Below are 15,894 nucleotides of genomic sequence, written 5' to 3' on the forward strand. Positions count from 1 at the left end.
TAACCAATCAACAACATTTAATGTACCAATGCAAACATCATGAGGTCTTTTCAAGGTTGTAATTGGGCTAAGGTAAGGGTAAGGGTATATACGGCTAAGTGAGCTTATAAATTAAATCTTTAATTAACCCAAGCTTTCACCTAATCATATATGTATATTCTATATAACTTCAAATTTCATACCTAGCTACCCAGAGTTTCCTTTTCACATTCCATACTCATGCATCAACCTTTATTTTATTTTCATCACATGTGCATTGATTGTTGAACTTTAACTTAGCATTGGGGTAATTTTGTCCCCTTATTTACTAATTTTTTTGAACATGAAAATAATTTTTGCACATAGATTTTTAATTTTCTTTTATAGTTTCACATGAGTAGGTACCCAAATTCCCATTATTTTATCATGACACATTCTTTTATTAACCCTTGTTCCCACAATCTTCCCATACTCAATTAACACACACTTTCTATCTTAAGCTAACCAAAGATTCAATTGGGATATTTAATTATTTTTCTGCTTATGGCTAGTAATGTGGTAAAATATAGAACAAATGGGATTAAAACGGCTCAAAGTGGCTAACAACGGTAATTTAAAGGGTAGGCTTATTTGGGATAAGTGAGCTAAACAAATAATGGCCTCAATCATATGCGTGCATATAACACATTAACATTGGACATATAGGATAAAACAAAATTCAAATTATAATCATAAAGAAGTAAACACACAAGAATAAAATATTTATGGTTAAATATTGTAACCATGTATTTAGGCTCAAAGTCTCACAGGTTGTGTGTTCTTTAGCTTGGAAACCATGTTCCAATTACAACTTCAAACAAATTTAACATAAAGGTTTTGATTTAAATTAGTGAAAAAAACAAAAATTTGGGTCTTAGAAGAAACTTATTATCTTTTCAATCAAGTAGAACATGCATGCAATTAACCTATTACTATGCAATCTGTCCTATTCTAAAAAAATAAGAAAAACTAACTAAATATTCTATTTTATTGGTATTAAGGAAGTCAAGTACTGACTGACCTCCCCACACTTAAGGCTTTGCACCGTCCTCGGTGCCATCTGTTAGGAACAAAGGTGGGCTGGTAGCAGTATCTCCACAGTCGGGACCGTCGTGGCTCCCTGTGCTGGCAAAAAAAGTGGAGTTCAGAATTTTTGGGTCTTTATCAGGTCTGTGGTTGCCTGTGAGTAGTTCCTTGAGGTATTTGAATCAGCGCTGGTTGCGGCGCTCTCGTAGCTTCACTTTTTGGTCTTACCGGTCCAACTTCTCCAGTATTTGATGGAGCAGCTGACTTATTGAAAGTGCTTGTGGTGTGGAAGGGGGAATGTCTGCAGCTTGTTCTGCGGACTGGCTGGTAGTGGCTGTTGGTGGCCGGAGATGTTTCCTGTCAGGGACGTACTGATCATCCTGTGGAAGCATGGCCTTGGTGTCCCCAGCTTTGTAAGAGACTCCGGCTATTAAGACAAGATCTGAGACTAAGGCGGGAAAAGGTAAGTTACCCACAATTTGTACGTGTCCCATGGCATTCCGGATGTGTCTTGGAAGGTTTAGAGGCTGGTCTGTAAGGATGCACCATAGTAGAACGACCATGTCTGCAGCGAAGGAGGACTCATGAGTGCTTGGAAAGACGTAATGGGACATAATCTGTGCCCATATGCGAGCCTCCAAGGTAAGTGCGGAAGCCGATATTCCCTTGGGTCGGGAACAATGGTATCTATAAATCCATCTGCTACCAGATTTTGTGATAATGCTGAGAACAGCGTCCCAGTCGAATTGGTAAGTCTGGCGCTTGAGTGAAGCTTCGTGGAATGCGTCTAATCCTTCTAGAGCAGGAGGAAGATCTAGAGCTCATTGAATGGCCTCTTCGGTAATAGGGACCTGCTTCTGACGGACATAAACAGACTACAGGGTTGGCAAGTGGAAATTGGAGTAGAATTCAACAACCCATGAAAGATTAACTTGCCGTAGCTGTCTTTGTAGGAATCCCATTTTCATCGCTCAATTCGCAGCTCAACAAATTCAGCAATATGGGTCGGGAGGATAAGAAGATATTCGTTGTTGTAATTCCTTTCTACCAGGATGGGGAACATCTGCTCACAGTAGCGGTTGGGAAATCGTGTAGTGCCCTTTGTTGGGAAGGCTTTCTCTTTTTCGTCGACCTTTATAATCCTCTTAATTCTTTTTGTTGAGGGCTTAACTGTAGTTGAAGATGGCTCTGCCACTAATGCTCTTTTTGTTCCTCTCCTTGCTGGTGGTTTGGGAGTAGCTTTCTCCTTTCCTTTCTTGGTGGCCATCCTGAAAGGGAAAGAGTAAGGACGTTAAAACTTCAAGGGTTAGAGCAAGAAAGAGAACGGGAAAGATGGTAATCAATGCACAGTAAAGAAGAATGACGTTAACACATGGTCATGACTACATGTGAAAATTCATCAATGGAAATATAGCAAGTGCATGTGATGACAGTTAAATGCAAGGTATTTATTGGCATGCCGACAAAGGCATGAGTAGCATAGATCAAGCATTCAATGTCCACGTTAGATTACCAAGTCTTTCAAACTAACAATATGTTTGTAATAACAATTATATTTGATTAATAAAATATAAAAAGGATTTTGTGAAAAGCAATCATTTAGAGTAGTAGAAGAAAAGAAATCTAAAAATATTGCACAATGCCATACGAGCATTTTCACAAACACATAGCATGCATGGGAAATAAGTTGTGGAAAGTATTAAATTGAACATGCAGGAAACCCTATAAAAAGTAATATATAATTGTCAAATAATTCCTAATAAACCAAAGCAAAATATAGAGAATAATGACCCAAATAAATTTCCAACACCAATTAAAAGAAAAAGAAAGAAAAAGAAAGCATAGATAATGAAAGTAAAAAGAAAAAGAAGAAGAAAACATAAAAAAAGAATAAGAATAGAAAAGTAAAGAGAGAAGAAGAAAAGAAAAGACCTTGATGAATGTGGTGAGAAAGATGAGGTAGAAAGTGAGAAAGAAGGAAAAAGGAGGAATGGGAAAGAAAGAAATAAGAAGGAAAAAGGAGAATAAGATATTTTGGCTGATCTGGATAAGTTGTGCGGCGTAGGCGACGCGGACGCGTGGGTCACACATTCGCGCGAATAGCGCTTATATGAAGTGACGTGGACGTGTCGGTCACGCGGACGCGTGACATGAGTTGTGCTAGTGGCGCGAGGGCAGCCTTGCGTTTGCGCAACTTTCTGTTCGAAACTCATTGTTGCCAAATTTCAGGGTGACGCATTTGCATGGTGGACGCGATCGCGTGAATGGCCATACTTTGAAAAACGACTCGGATGCGTGGGGCACACGTCCACGTGGTTTGGCTTGTGCGTCTGGCACCATTCCAGCCCCGTTCCAGTCTAACATTCTGCCATACATCCTTTCTTACGTTGATTTTCAGGGCACGCATTCGCGTGGTTGACGCGGATGCATGGGAGACATTTTTCCCACAGGACTCGGACGCGTTAGGCACGTGGTCACGTGGATCAAGTTGTGCCAATGGCATGCCTCCAGCCGCGCTTTCGCGTGACTCTCTGTAAAATTCACTTTTCTTCCTAGGGCACATACGACGCAGACACATCAGCGACGCTGTCGCATCGCGTGCCTCTTTCCCTTTTTTTATATGCAAATGCAAACTATATGCACTAATACTGAGAAGAGTTATTGAAAAAGAAAACTAAGAAGAGAGAAAGGAATGATCATACCATGGTGGGTTGTCTCCCACATAGCACTTTGCTTTAATGTCCTTAAGTTGGACGCTCCACGAACTCAGTCTTCTACTATTGGTGGATCCTCCAAGTGGAAGATCTCTAGCTCCTTATTTTTCTTCATCTTCTTACCATGATATAGCTTTAAGCGGTGTCCATTAACTTTGATGAATTTAGAGCTTGAAGGATGACTCAGGTGGAAAACTCCATATGGCTCAGCCTTCTCTACTCTATAAGGACCGTCCCATCTTGATCTCAACTTGCCTGACATGAGCCTCAATCTGGAGTTGTAAAGGAGGACTAAGTCCCCAGGTTGGAACTCTCTCCTCTTGATGTGCTTATCATGCACAGCCTTCATCTTTTCCTTGTAAAGCCTGGAGTTCTCATAAGCTTCTATGCGAAGGCTTTCTAATTCCTACAGTTGTAACTTCGTTTCAGCTCCGCCTTTCTCAAATCCCATGTTGCAATCCTTCACTGCCCAAAAGGCTTTGTGCTCTACCTCAACTGGGAGGTGGCAGGCTTTTCCATAAACTAAGCGAAAGGGACTCATCCTAAAGGGTGTCTTGTATGCCGTTCTATATTCGCAGAGTGCATCTTGTAGTCTGGTGCTCCAGTCTCTTCTATGAGGTTTGACTATCTTCTGCAATATATGCTTTATCTCTCTGTTAGACACCTTGGCTTGCCCATTAGTCTGGGGATGGTAGGCTGTTGCAACTTTATGAATTATCCCATGGTTTTTCAGTAATCCTGTTAGTCTCCTGTTACAAAAATGGGTGCCTTGATCGCTCACGATTGCTCGTGGTGATCCAAAGCGACAAATGATATGGTTTCTAACAAAGGAAACAATAGTGTTAGCATTATCAGTGCGGGTAGGAATTGCTTCCACCCATTTAGAAACATAATCTACAACTAACAATATATAAAAGTAACCATTAGAATTTGGAAATGGACCGATGAAGTCAATGCCCCAAACGTCAAATATTTCACAGAAAAGCATAATCTGTTGGGACATCTCATCCCTCTTGGATATATTACCAAACCTTTGGCATGGGGAACAAGATTTACAAAATTCAGCAGCGTCTTTAAAAAAATGGGCCACCAGAATCCACAGTCTAGAATTTTTCTAGCTGTTCTTTGAGGGCCAAAATGTCCTCTACTCTCAGATGAGTGGCAGGCCTCTAAAATGGACTGGAATTCTGATTGAGGCACACACCATCTAATTACCTGGTCAGCACCACACCTCCATAAATACGGATCATCCCATATATAACATTTGGACTCGCTTTTCAGCTTGTCACTTTGATGCTTAGTAAAGTTTGGAGGAAAAGTGTGGCTGACTAGATAATTAGCTACAGGCGCATACCAAGGGACTACTTCAAATACTGCTTGTAAGTTGTCAAATGGGAAATTATCATTTATAGGAGTGGAGGCATCCTTAATGTGCTCAAGGTGACTCAAGTGGTCTGCCACTAGATTCTGGTTACCACTCCTATCCTTAATTTCTAAATCAAATTCTTGTAGTAGCAGTATCCAACGTATAAGCCTTGGTTTGGACTCCTTTTTTCCTAATAAATACTTTAGAGCTGCGTGGTCTGAGTACATTACTACTTTAGTACCAAGTAAATAGGCTCATAATTTATCCAGAGTGAACACAATAGCTAAGAGCTCTTTTTCAGTAGTAGTAGTGTAATTAGACTGAGCAGCGTCTAAAGTCTTAGACGCATAAGCAATTACGAAAGGATCCTTACCTTCACGCTGAGCCAGCGCTGCTCCTACTACATGATTGGAAGCATCGCACATGATTTCAAATGGCTGGCTCCAGTCTAGTCCTCTCACAATTGGAGCTTGAGTCAGGGCGGTCTTCAGCTTATCAAAAGCTTGCTTACAATCTTCACTAAATACGAACTCAATATCTTTCTGCAGTAATCTGGATAAAGGTAGTACTACCTTACTGAAGTCATTAATGAATCTCCTGTAAAAAACCTGCATGGCCAAGGAATGAACGGACTTCCCTCACGAAGGAGGGGTAAGGTAAACTGGAAATAACATCCACCTTTGCTAGGTCTATAGAGATACCAGTATCAGAAACAACATGTCCTAGAACAATTCATTGTTTCACCATAAAATGAAACTTTTCAAAATTTAAAACAAAGTTTGAACTAACACACCTGTCCAATACTCTAGATAAACTATGCAAGCAAAGGCTAAATGAATCACTATATACGCTAAAATCATCCATAAAAACTTCCATACAGGTCACAATGAGATCAGAGAAAAGACTCATCATACACCTTTGGAAAGTAGCTGGTGCATTGCATAAGCCAAAAGGCATTCTCTTATAAGCATAAGTTCCAAAAGGACATGTAAAAGTAGTCTTTTCCTGATCTTCAGGGGCTATATGAATTTGAAAGTAGCCTGTATAACCATTTAAAAAGCAATAATGGGATTTACCTGATAGGTGATCAAGTATCTGATCAATGAATGGGAAGGGGAAATGATCCTTGCAAGTGGCTTGGTTGAAATGCTTATAGTCAATGCAAACTCTCCATGAATATAATTCTGCACTCTAGTTGTCAGAAGCTCTCCTTGCTCATTTCTTACTGTTGTGATTCCAGATTTCTTGGGCACCAGTTGTACTGGACTGACCTATTTGCTATCTTAGATGGGATAAATGATATCTGCTTCAAGTAGCCAGGTCACTTCCTTCTTGATAACTTCTAAGATGGTGGGATTCAATCTCCTTTGAGGTTGACAGACAGGTTTTGCTCCATCTTCTAAGAATATTCTGTGCTCACAAACTTGAGGGTTGATACCTACTGTTCCGGGGGTTACCTGAAGCGTGCAGCTCGGTCGCCTTAGAGTGGCCCGAGGTGGGGGGATTGATGACCCGAGCTTGATATGCAGAATGGTTGGTGGTTGTACCTGCAATGACACTCCGATGCTTAAGTTAGCATGGGTCCAAGCAGATATTGAGTAGAATTAGAGTATGAGTTATACCTGGGTGCTCCAGTGTATTTATAGTAGTTGGCCGTGATCTTCCCTGGATAAGATATTCTTATCTTATCTTATCTTTTGGGAGTTTTATCTCTATCTTTGTGGAACCGCCTTTCCTAGGCCTTTTCGGCCTTTAGGTTTTGGGTCGCGTTTCCTTTTGATGGGCCTTTTTAGCTTTATAGTCCGAGGTCCGACCTCAGGCGTGGGCCTTGGGACGAGGTCGGACCTTTCATGGATTTCGCCGAGTTGGAGGAGCCCGGTCAGGGTATGAACAGTGCCCCTGCCCGAGTTCGTTCTTTTTGGGAGGTCGAGCTCGGGCATAGTAGTTTTTCAAAATTCGAAAATGGCCGTTCCTGCATTTATTGCATTTTACCGTTTCTCCTCGATTTCCGTTCGGGCTTTTGTGAAGGCATTATTTATTTGCCCCTTTCTTCCTTTTCTTCGTTTATTCTGTTCCCTTCCAGTTTTCTGAGTTTTCGCCATCTCTTTTTCGAGCACTTCTTCTTCTTTTCTCTTTGTTCTTCTTCCCCGAATCTTTCCGTGCGTTTTTCCGGGGTTTTCTCTGCGCCGCCGTTCCGTTCTCCTTGTTTCGGAGCTTGTCGTCCTCGTTTCTTTCTTCCAGGTTTGTTCCCCTCTTTTTTTCTTGTGCACATATGCTTCTGTTTCCTTTGTGTGGCTCTTTGTTTGTTTCTTTTTCTCTATGCTTGGGTTGCCCCGAAAAGAGGCGCCGCCCGTTGTTTGTACATGGGGGGGACTCTTTTTTGTTCTCTGGTATTTTGCTCCGGGTTGCTGTATTTTCTTCTAAGAGATCTTTGTTTTTTGCTTTGCTGAATGGGTTTTTGCTGTCTGCTTTTATGTGATTTTGCTTGCTGTTGTATCCTTCTTTGTAGGCAAGAATTTTATGTCTCGAAAGGTTCTTCAAGCGATGTCGACCAAGATTCCAAGTGGTCTTGGTTGGGTAGATCCTGTTCCTCTAAGAGTCCCTTCTGTGGTAGATTCTGAGTATTTAGCTAGGTTTCGTAGGCAATGTAGCATATGTGAAGATAGAGAGTCTGAGAGGGATTATGAACTAGTAGCCCCGGACTCCGAGGAGAGAGTGTGCTTCCCGCCCTTAGATAGTTCCGAGAAGCTCTTCTTTTATGCTTATGATTGCTTTTTCTCTAAGCTGAGTGTCCGACTTCCTTTTACCGACCTGGAGTCCGAGGTGTTATGGTCTTGTAACCTTGCCCCTACGCAGCTCCATCCAAATTCTTGGGCATTTTTAAAGCTGTTCCAACTTTTGTGTCAGTTTTTGGGTGTCTCTCCCTCTATTTCTCTTTTTTCCTATTTGTTTGTGTTGACGAAGCCGGGGTCGGGTGGAGGGAAGGTATCCTGGGTCTCTTTTAGGGCTAACCAGGGAAGAAAGTTTTGTACCCTGTATGATGAGTCCTTTTATGATTTTAAGAACTTTTATTTCAAGGTCCGGGCTACTGGAGACGTCCGACCTTTCTTTCTAGATGAGAGTGGGGAGCCTTCTTTTCCTCTTTGTTGGCAGGAGAATGTAGTGTCTGTTAAGTATACCTTTGAGAGTCTAGATGAGGTGGAGCAGGCTTTTGTGGGTGTGGTGAGCAGTTTATGGGGTCGGGCACCTCACTTGGACACGAAGAAAATGTTGGGAGATCCAAGCCTTCTCCGTTCCGAGTTAGGTAGTTCCCGACCTCTTCCGAAATTCATCTTTTTTAGTATTTTGGTTTTGCTTGTTTTTGGTAGAATTTCTGTTGTGGTAATCCTTTTCTTTATTTCTTGCAGAGATGTCTTCTCGGGCGGATTCCATGAAATTCCTTCGTCGGACGAAGAAGTCTGTGGCTGCTCGGAATATTGAGGTCGGGGAGGCTTTTGCCCGATCTTCTCCGCAGAAGACTACTGTGGGTGTTCAGACTCGGTCGAAGACTATTCCGACTCCCCAGTTCCGAGCTATAAGTCAGGATCCTCCGACCTCTGGGCCTGCTACTTCTTCTCCTCCTCCGTTCTCGGGTCCTCCTCCCAAGAAGCAGAAGACCTCTCAAGAGCTTGCCGGTTTCAATGATAAGGACTTTGATGCTCTTGGTTGGATTGAGCAGCATATTCTCCCTCAGACCTTTATTTCTACTGATGATGTGTCTATGGAGCATCATTTTCAGTATATGGCGCGGAGCTGTGTCCGGATGGCTAGTCTTCATGCCGCTATTGCCCGGGAGTTCAAGAAATCCTCCATTGGTGCGACCAGCTCCCGACTTGAGAAGGCTCAGTCTGAGCTTTGATAAGATTAGTCAACTGAAGGCTGCCAGGATTACTGAGCTGGAGGCCTCCTTGGAGAAAGAGAAAACTAAAGCTACCGCGGCTGTGGCGGCAGCGAAGACATCTGAGGAGATGGCGAAGGTGGCGACGGAGAATTATACTCGGTTATATGCCGAGCTTGTGGAGACAAAGGAGAAGTTGCAATCTGCTCGGGATGATTTTTACGAGCTAGAAGGTCATGTGGCCAAGGGTATGGATGCTATGTTTGAGAATTTGAAGGCTCAGGTCCGAGTTCTTGCTCCCGACCTAGATCTGAGCTTATTCAGTACGGATAACGTCGTTGTGGAGGGAAAGATTGTTCCTGCTCCTACCGAGGATGAGGTTCCGATGTCCGACCCCAAAGTTCCGGTTGAGAACCCGACTTCACCTTTGGTCGGGGATGGATCTGGTGTGGAGGTTTCAAACCGGGATGACGTTGCTGTCGATGCAGTCCCGATATCTATGTTTCTTCCGCAGCCTGCTGTTGATGTGGAGTCCGGAAAGGACCTTGATCCTCTGTAATCTTTTTGGTGTTTTGCCCGACCTGTGGGCTTTTTTGTTTTTGGATGCTTTGGACACCTTTTGCTTTATTTAGCTACTTGTAGTAACTTTATTATGCGGTGTTTTTGTTCGCGTTTTGACTTTTTGTTTCCGCTTTTGTGCTTTTTAGTTGTTTTCGGATAACAACTTTTTAGCTAGCGTTTTGAAACTTCCTTTGCTTTCGTTCTTTCGCTTGTACTTTTTAGTTGTTTTTTGTAAAGCAACTTTTTAGTAAGCGTTTTCTGGACTTCCTTTGATTTCGTTCTTTCGCTTTGTACTTTTTAGTTGTTTTTTGCAAAGCAACTTTTTAGTAAGCGTTTTCTGGACTTCCTTTGATTTCGTTCTTTCGCTTTGTACTTTTTAGTTGTTTTTTGCAAAGCAACTTTTTAGTAAGCGTTTTTCGAAATCTTGGTTCTTGCCGTTTTAAGGCTTCTTTCTTGGGTCCGAGCTTTTTCTCGGACCTCGGGTGCTCGAGTACCTCCTTTTTGTTGGGTCCGACTTTGTCGTTGGTCGGCTTTTTTAAGTTATTTCTGTAATCTCTTTTTATTTGGCTTTTCGAGCCATTTCAGAGTTACTTTATAACTTTCCCTTTGTTGGGTCCGACCTTGTCGTTTGTCGGCCTTCTAAGTTATTTTTGTAATCTCTTTTTATTTGGCCTTTTGAGCCTTTTCAGAGTTACTTTATAACTTCTCACATTAATTTGAACCTCGTCGCTTTATCTTTGCCGACCTTGTATGGTCTTTTGGCAAATGATTTTTTGCATTTTGCCGAGCATAAATTAATGCGCCTTGGTGGGGTACTTTCTAGGATTTGTTTCATCATGAGGAAGAAGAAAAGAAAATAGAGAAATTTGATTAGTATTTAAAAAAGAAAGAATATTTACAGAGTGTTTACCCTTTGACTAGGTTGGGTGTCTTACTTAACCGGGTGTCTCATTAAAAAACCCTTGTAGGGAAAAAGAGTACACCTCGGGTTGAGTTTTTCTAGCTGTAGTACCGCCTTAGATTACAGGCGTGCCAGGCCCTGGGCAGCTCATTGCCTTCTAGGTCGGATACTTTGTAGTAGCCTGTCCCTAAGACTTCTGTTACCTTGTAGGGTCCTTTCCAATTTGCAGCTAGCTTTCCTTCTCCCGACTTTTGTGTTCCGATGTCATTTCGGATTAGAATCAGGTCGTGAATGGAGAAGCTTCGCTTTATTACTTTCTGATTGTATCTGAGGGCCGTTCGCCGTTTTAAGGCTTCTTCTCGGATTCGGGCTCTTTCTCGGACCTCGGGGAGGAGGTCGAGTTCTTCCCTTTGTGCCTGTGGGTTGCCTCCTTCGTTGTAGAAGATGACTCTGGGCGACCCTTCATCTATTTCGATAGGAATCATTGCCTCAATCCCGTAAGCTAGTCGGAATGGGGATTCTCCCGTTGTAGAGTGTGGGGTTGTCCGATATGCCCATAGTACCTGGGGGAGTTCCTCGGCCCATGCCCCTTTGGCCTCTTGGAGTCTTCGTTTTAGCCCGGCCAAGATGACTTTATTTGCAGCCTCTGCTTGTCCATTGGCTTGTGGGTGCTCGACTGATGTGAATTGCTGTTTGATTTTTAGTTCGGCCACCAAGTTCTGGAAACTTGTGTCCGTGAACTGTGTTCCATTGTCTGTTGTGATGGAGTAGGGGACTCCGAACCTTATGACAATGTTTTTGTATAGGAACTTGCGGCTTTTCTGAGCCGTAATGGTGGCTAAGGGTTCAGCTTCGATCCACTTTGTGAAGTAGTCGACCCCTACTATGAGGTATTTGACTTGCCCTGGTCCTTGTGGGAACGGGCCGAGTAGGTCGAGTCCCCATTTTGCGAAGGGCCATGGTGCGGTGATGCTGATAAGGTCTTCGGGTGGTGCCTTGTGAAAATTGGCGTGTTTTTGGCAGGGGGGCATATTTTCACAAACTCCGTTGCGTCTCTTTGCAAGGTCGGCCAGTAGAACCCGGCTCTGACTACTTTATTGGATAGTGCCCGAGCTCCGAGATGGTTCCCACACATGCCTCCGTGGACTTCTTCGAGGACGCTTTTTGTTTCTGAGGTTGGGACGCACCTAAGGAGGGGGTTTGAGAATCCTCTTCTGTATAATACGCCGTGAATTAGTGTATAATTCTGGGCGTCTTTCGTGAGTCTTTTAGCTTCCTTTCTTTCGGCGGGGAGAGTTCCCGACTTCAGGTAGTTGAGTATGGGGGTCATCCACCCTTGCTGTTGGTTGGATATATTTAGCGTTTCTTCCTCTCTTAGCATGGAGGGAGATTGTAAGGTTTCTTGGAGGAGACTTCTGTTGTTGCCTCCGGGCTTGGTGCTGGCGAGCTTTGAGAGGGCGTCTGCCCGGGCGTTTTGTCCCCGAGGTATGTGCTGGATTTGTATTTCTGAAAAGTGGCGCAATTGTGCCTGTGTTTGGTCCAGGTATTTTTTCATAGTTGGGTCTTTGGCCTGGTAGCTTCCATTTACTTGTGACGTGACGACCTGGGAGTCACTGAAGATTGTGATTTTCTGGGCTCTGACTTCTTCGGCTAGCTTTAGACCTGCTAGTAGGGCCTCGTATTCGGCTTGGTTGTTCGAAGCCCTGAACTCGAATTTTAGGGATAGTTCTATCCGCGTTCCTTGGTCGCTTTCGAGTATAACACCGGCTCCGCTTCCTGTTTTGTTTGAGGACCCGTCGACATACAGGTTCCATGAGAGTGGGGTTCCAGGGGTCTCAGTGTATTCTGCGATGAAGTCGGCTAGATACTGAGATTTTATGGCAGTCCGGGCTTCATAGTGGAGGTCGAACTCGGATAGTTCCACCGCCCATTGTAGGATCCGTCCTGCCAGGTCTGTTTTTTGTAGGATGTGTCTCATGGGTTGGTTTGTCCGGACTTTGATGGTGTGGGCTTGAAAGTAGGGACGGAGCCTCCGAGCTGTGAACACTAGGGCGTAGGCGAATTTTTCTATTTTCTGATAGTTTAATTCGGCCCCTTGTAGTGCCTTGCTTACAAAGTATATGGGGTGTTGTCCTTGGTCATTTTCTCGTATTAATGCTGAAGCGACTGCTCGATGTCCGACCGAGAGGTATAGTACGAGCTCTTCCCCTTTTAAAGGTCGGGTTAGGATTGGTGGCAGCCCGAGGAATTCCTTGAACTCTTGAAAGGCTTTTTCGCACTCCGGGGTCCACGAGAAGGGTTTCCCTTTCTTTAGGAGTGAGTAGAGAGGTAGTGATTTTATCGCTGATCCTGCCAAGAATCTTGATAGGGCGGCCAGCCTTCCATTCAGTTGTTGTACTTCTTTGACACACGTTGGGCTCTTCATATTGAGTATCGCTTGGCATTTGTCCGGATTCGCTTCGATGCCCCTTTGAGTCAGCATGAAGCCTAGGAACTTTCCGGCTTCTGCGGCGAAGGTGCACTTCGTCGGGTTAAGTCTCATGTTGTGTTTTCTGAGGGTGCTGAAGACACTGGCGAGGTCGGTCAGCAAGTTTCTGTCTTCTTGTGTCTTTACCAGCATGTCGTCGACGTACACCTCCAGTTGTAGTCCGATGTGCTCTGAGAACACTTTGTTCATTAGCCTCTGGTAGGTTGCCCCTGCGTTCTTTAGCCCGAAGGGCATTACTACGTAGCAGTAGTTTGCCCTTGGGGTTATGAACGAGGTCTTTTCTTGGTCGGGTCCGTACATCGGGATTTGATTGTATCCCGAGTATGCGTCCATGAAGGAGAGATATCTATAGCCTGAGGCTGCGTCTACTAGGGCGTCGATGTTTGGTAGTGGATATGGGTCTTTGGGGCAGGCTTTGTTGAGATCCGTGTAGTCGACGCACATCCTCCATTTTCCGTTGGGCTTTTTTACCAGGACCACGTTTGCGAGCCATAGGGGGTATTTTACTTCCCGAATGAACCCTGCATCTAGTTGTGCTTGTACCTGTTCTTCTATTGCTTGCATGCGTTCGGGTCCGAGCTTCCTGCGTCTTTGTTGGACAGGTCGGGATCCCGGGTACACTGATAGCTTATGGCACATCAGGTCGGGGCTTATGCCTGGCATGTCGGAGGCTTTCCAGGCGAAGAGGTCGGAGTTTTCTTTTAGGAGGGTTATGAGTTCCTCTTTTAGGCTTGCTTCGAGGTTTGCTCCTATGTTTGTTACTTTTTCAGATGTGTTCCCGATCTGGACTCTCTCGGTTTCTCCCTCTGGTTGTGGCCGAAGATCTTCTCGGGCTTGAACTCGCCCGAGTTCTATTGTGTTGATCTCTTTTCCTTTTAGGCTCAGGCTTTCGTTGTAACATCGCCGTGCTAGTTTTTGGTCGCCTTTTAGGGTGGCGATTCCTTTTGCGGTAGGGAACTTCATACAGAGGTGTGGGGTCGAGACTATAGCTGCCAGTCTGTTTAGGGTTGGTCGCCCGATGAGGGCGTTGTATGCTGAAGTGACGTCGACTATAATGTAGTTGATGCTTAACGTTTTAGATTGCTCGCCTCTTCCAAAGGTAGTGTGTAGCGAGACGTATCCTAAGGGATGGATTGGGGTATCCCCTAGCCCAAATAGGTCGGTGGGATAGGCCTTTAGTTCTTTTTCTTCGAGTCCGAGCTTGTCGAAGGCTGTTTTGAACAGGATATCTGCTGAGCTTCCCTGGTCGATCAGGGTTCGATGTAAGTTGGCGTTTGCTAGGATAATGGTGATTACCATTGGATCGTCGTGCCCGGGTATTATCCCTTGAGCGTCTTCTCGGGTAAATGAGATAGGAGGTAACTCGGGTAGGGGACTGTCTTCTCGGACATGATAGACTTCTTTGAGGTGTCTTTTTCGCGAGGATCTGGATGTTCCTCCGCCTGCAAAACCTCCATTTATCATGTGAACGTGTCTCTCAGGGGTTCGCGGGATTTGTTCGGCCCGATCTTCGTTATCTCCCCGCCTTCTCTTCTTGGTCTCTTCTCCTTTCTCTGCTATGTATCTGTCGAGTTTTCCTTCTCTGGCTAGCTTTTCTATAACATTTTTTAGGTCAAAGCAGTCGTTAGTAGAATGACCGTAGAGCTTGTGGTATTCACAGTATTCGGACCGATCTCTCCCCGCTCTCTTGTGTTTTAGAGGTCGGGGCGGTGGGATTTTTTCGGTGTGGCATACTTCTCTGTAGACGTCTACTAGGGAAACTCGGAGGGGAGTGTAGCTATGGTACTTCCGTGGCTTGTCTGAGTTGGATTCTTCTTTCTTTTTCTGTTCCCGATCTTGATCTCGGAGCGGGTAGGTTGATTCCTTCCTAGAAGAGTCTCTTAGCTGGGAGGTTTCCTCCATGTTGATATATTTTTCTGCCCGTTCCTGCACCTCGTATAGGGAGGTCGGGTATCGTTTGGATAGGGATTGGCTAAACGGTCCCTCCTTTAGGCCGTTTGCTAGTCCCATGATGGCTGCTTCAGTGGGCAAGTGTTGTATGTCCAGGCAGGCTTTGTTGAATCGCTCCATGTATTCTCGGAGAGTTTCTTGGTTGCTTTGTTTGATCCCGAGTAGACTAGGGGCATGTTTTGCCTTGTCCTTTTGAATGGAGAACCTTGTTAGGAATTTTTTGGTTAGGTCTTCGAAGCTGGTGATTGATCTTGGTGGCAGGTTGTCGAACCACTTCATGGCTGACTTGGTGAGAGTGGTGGGGAAGGCTTTGCACCGAATCGCGTCGGAGGCGTCGACTAGGTACATTCTGCTTCTGAAGTTGCTGAGGTGGTGACTTGGATCGGTGGTGCCGTCGTAGAGATCCATATCGGGTGGTTTAAAGTTTCGCGGTACCTTCTCCTTCATTGATCTCTTGCGTGAAGGGATCATGGTTGCCTTCGGGGGTGGGGCCGCGATCTGTCCGATCTTTCAGGTTGGCCTCTATTTTCCGCAGTTTTTCTTCTAATTCTCTGCGCTTGCGAGCCTCCCTTCTTAGATCTTGTTCAGTTTCTTTTTGCTTCTTTATGTCCTCTTCGAGTTGTTTCAGTCGGTTTTGTTGTGCCCGGACTGTTTCTAGAATTTCCGAGCTCTTTTCTTTTTCGGGATTTTGTGGGTCTTTGTTTGGGAGTGATGTCTTTGGGCGATTCTGTTTGTTTCCTCCTGGAGTGCGTGGTGATAGAGGGCTGTCCGGTCGTTCTCCGGTGTCAACTTCCTCCTCTTGTTCTGATGCAGCGTGGTCATTGTTGAGAGGGTCGTCTGCCATGGTAGAGGGATGACTTCCAGGTCCCCGGCAACGGCGCCAATGTTCCGGGGGTTACCTGAAGCGTGCAGCTCGGTCGCCTTAGAGTGGCCCGAGGTGGGGGGATTGATGACCCGAGCTTGATATGCAGAATGGTTGGTGGTTGTACCTGC

This window comes from Arachis hypogaea, chromosome 4 (assembly GCF_003086295.3).
Source record: "Arachis hypogaea cultivar Tifrunner chromosome 4, arahy.Tifrunner.gnm2.J5K5, whole genome shotgun sequence".
NCBI lineage: Eukaryota > Viridiplantae > Streptophyta > Magnoliopsida > Fabales > Fabaceae > Arachis > Arachis hypogaea.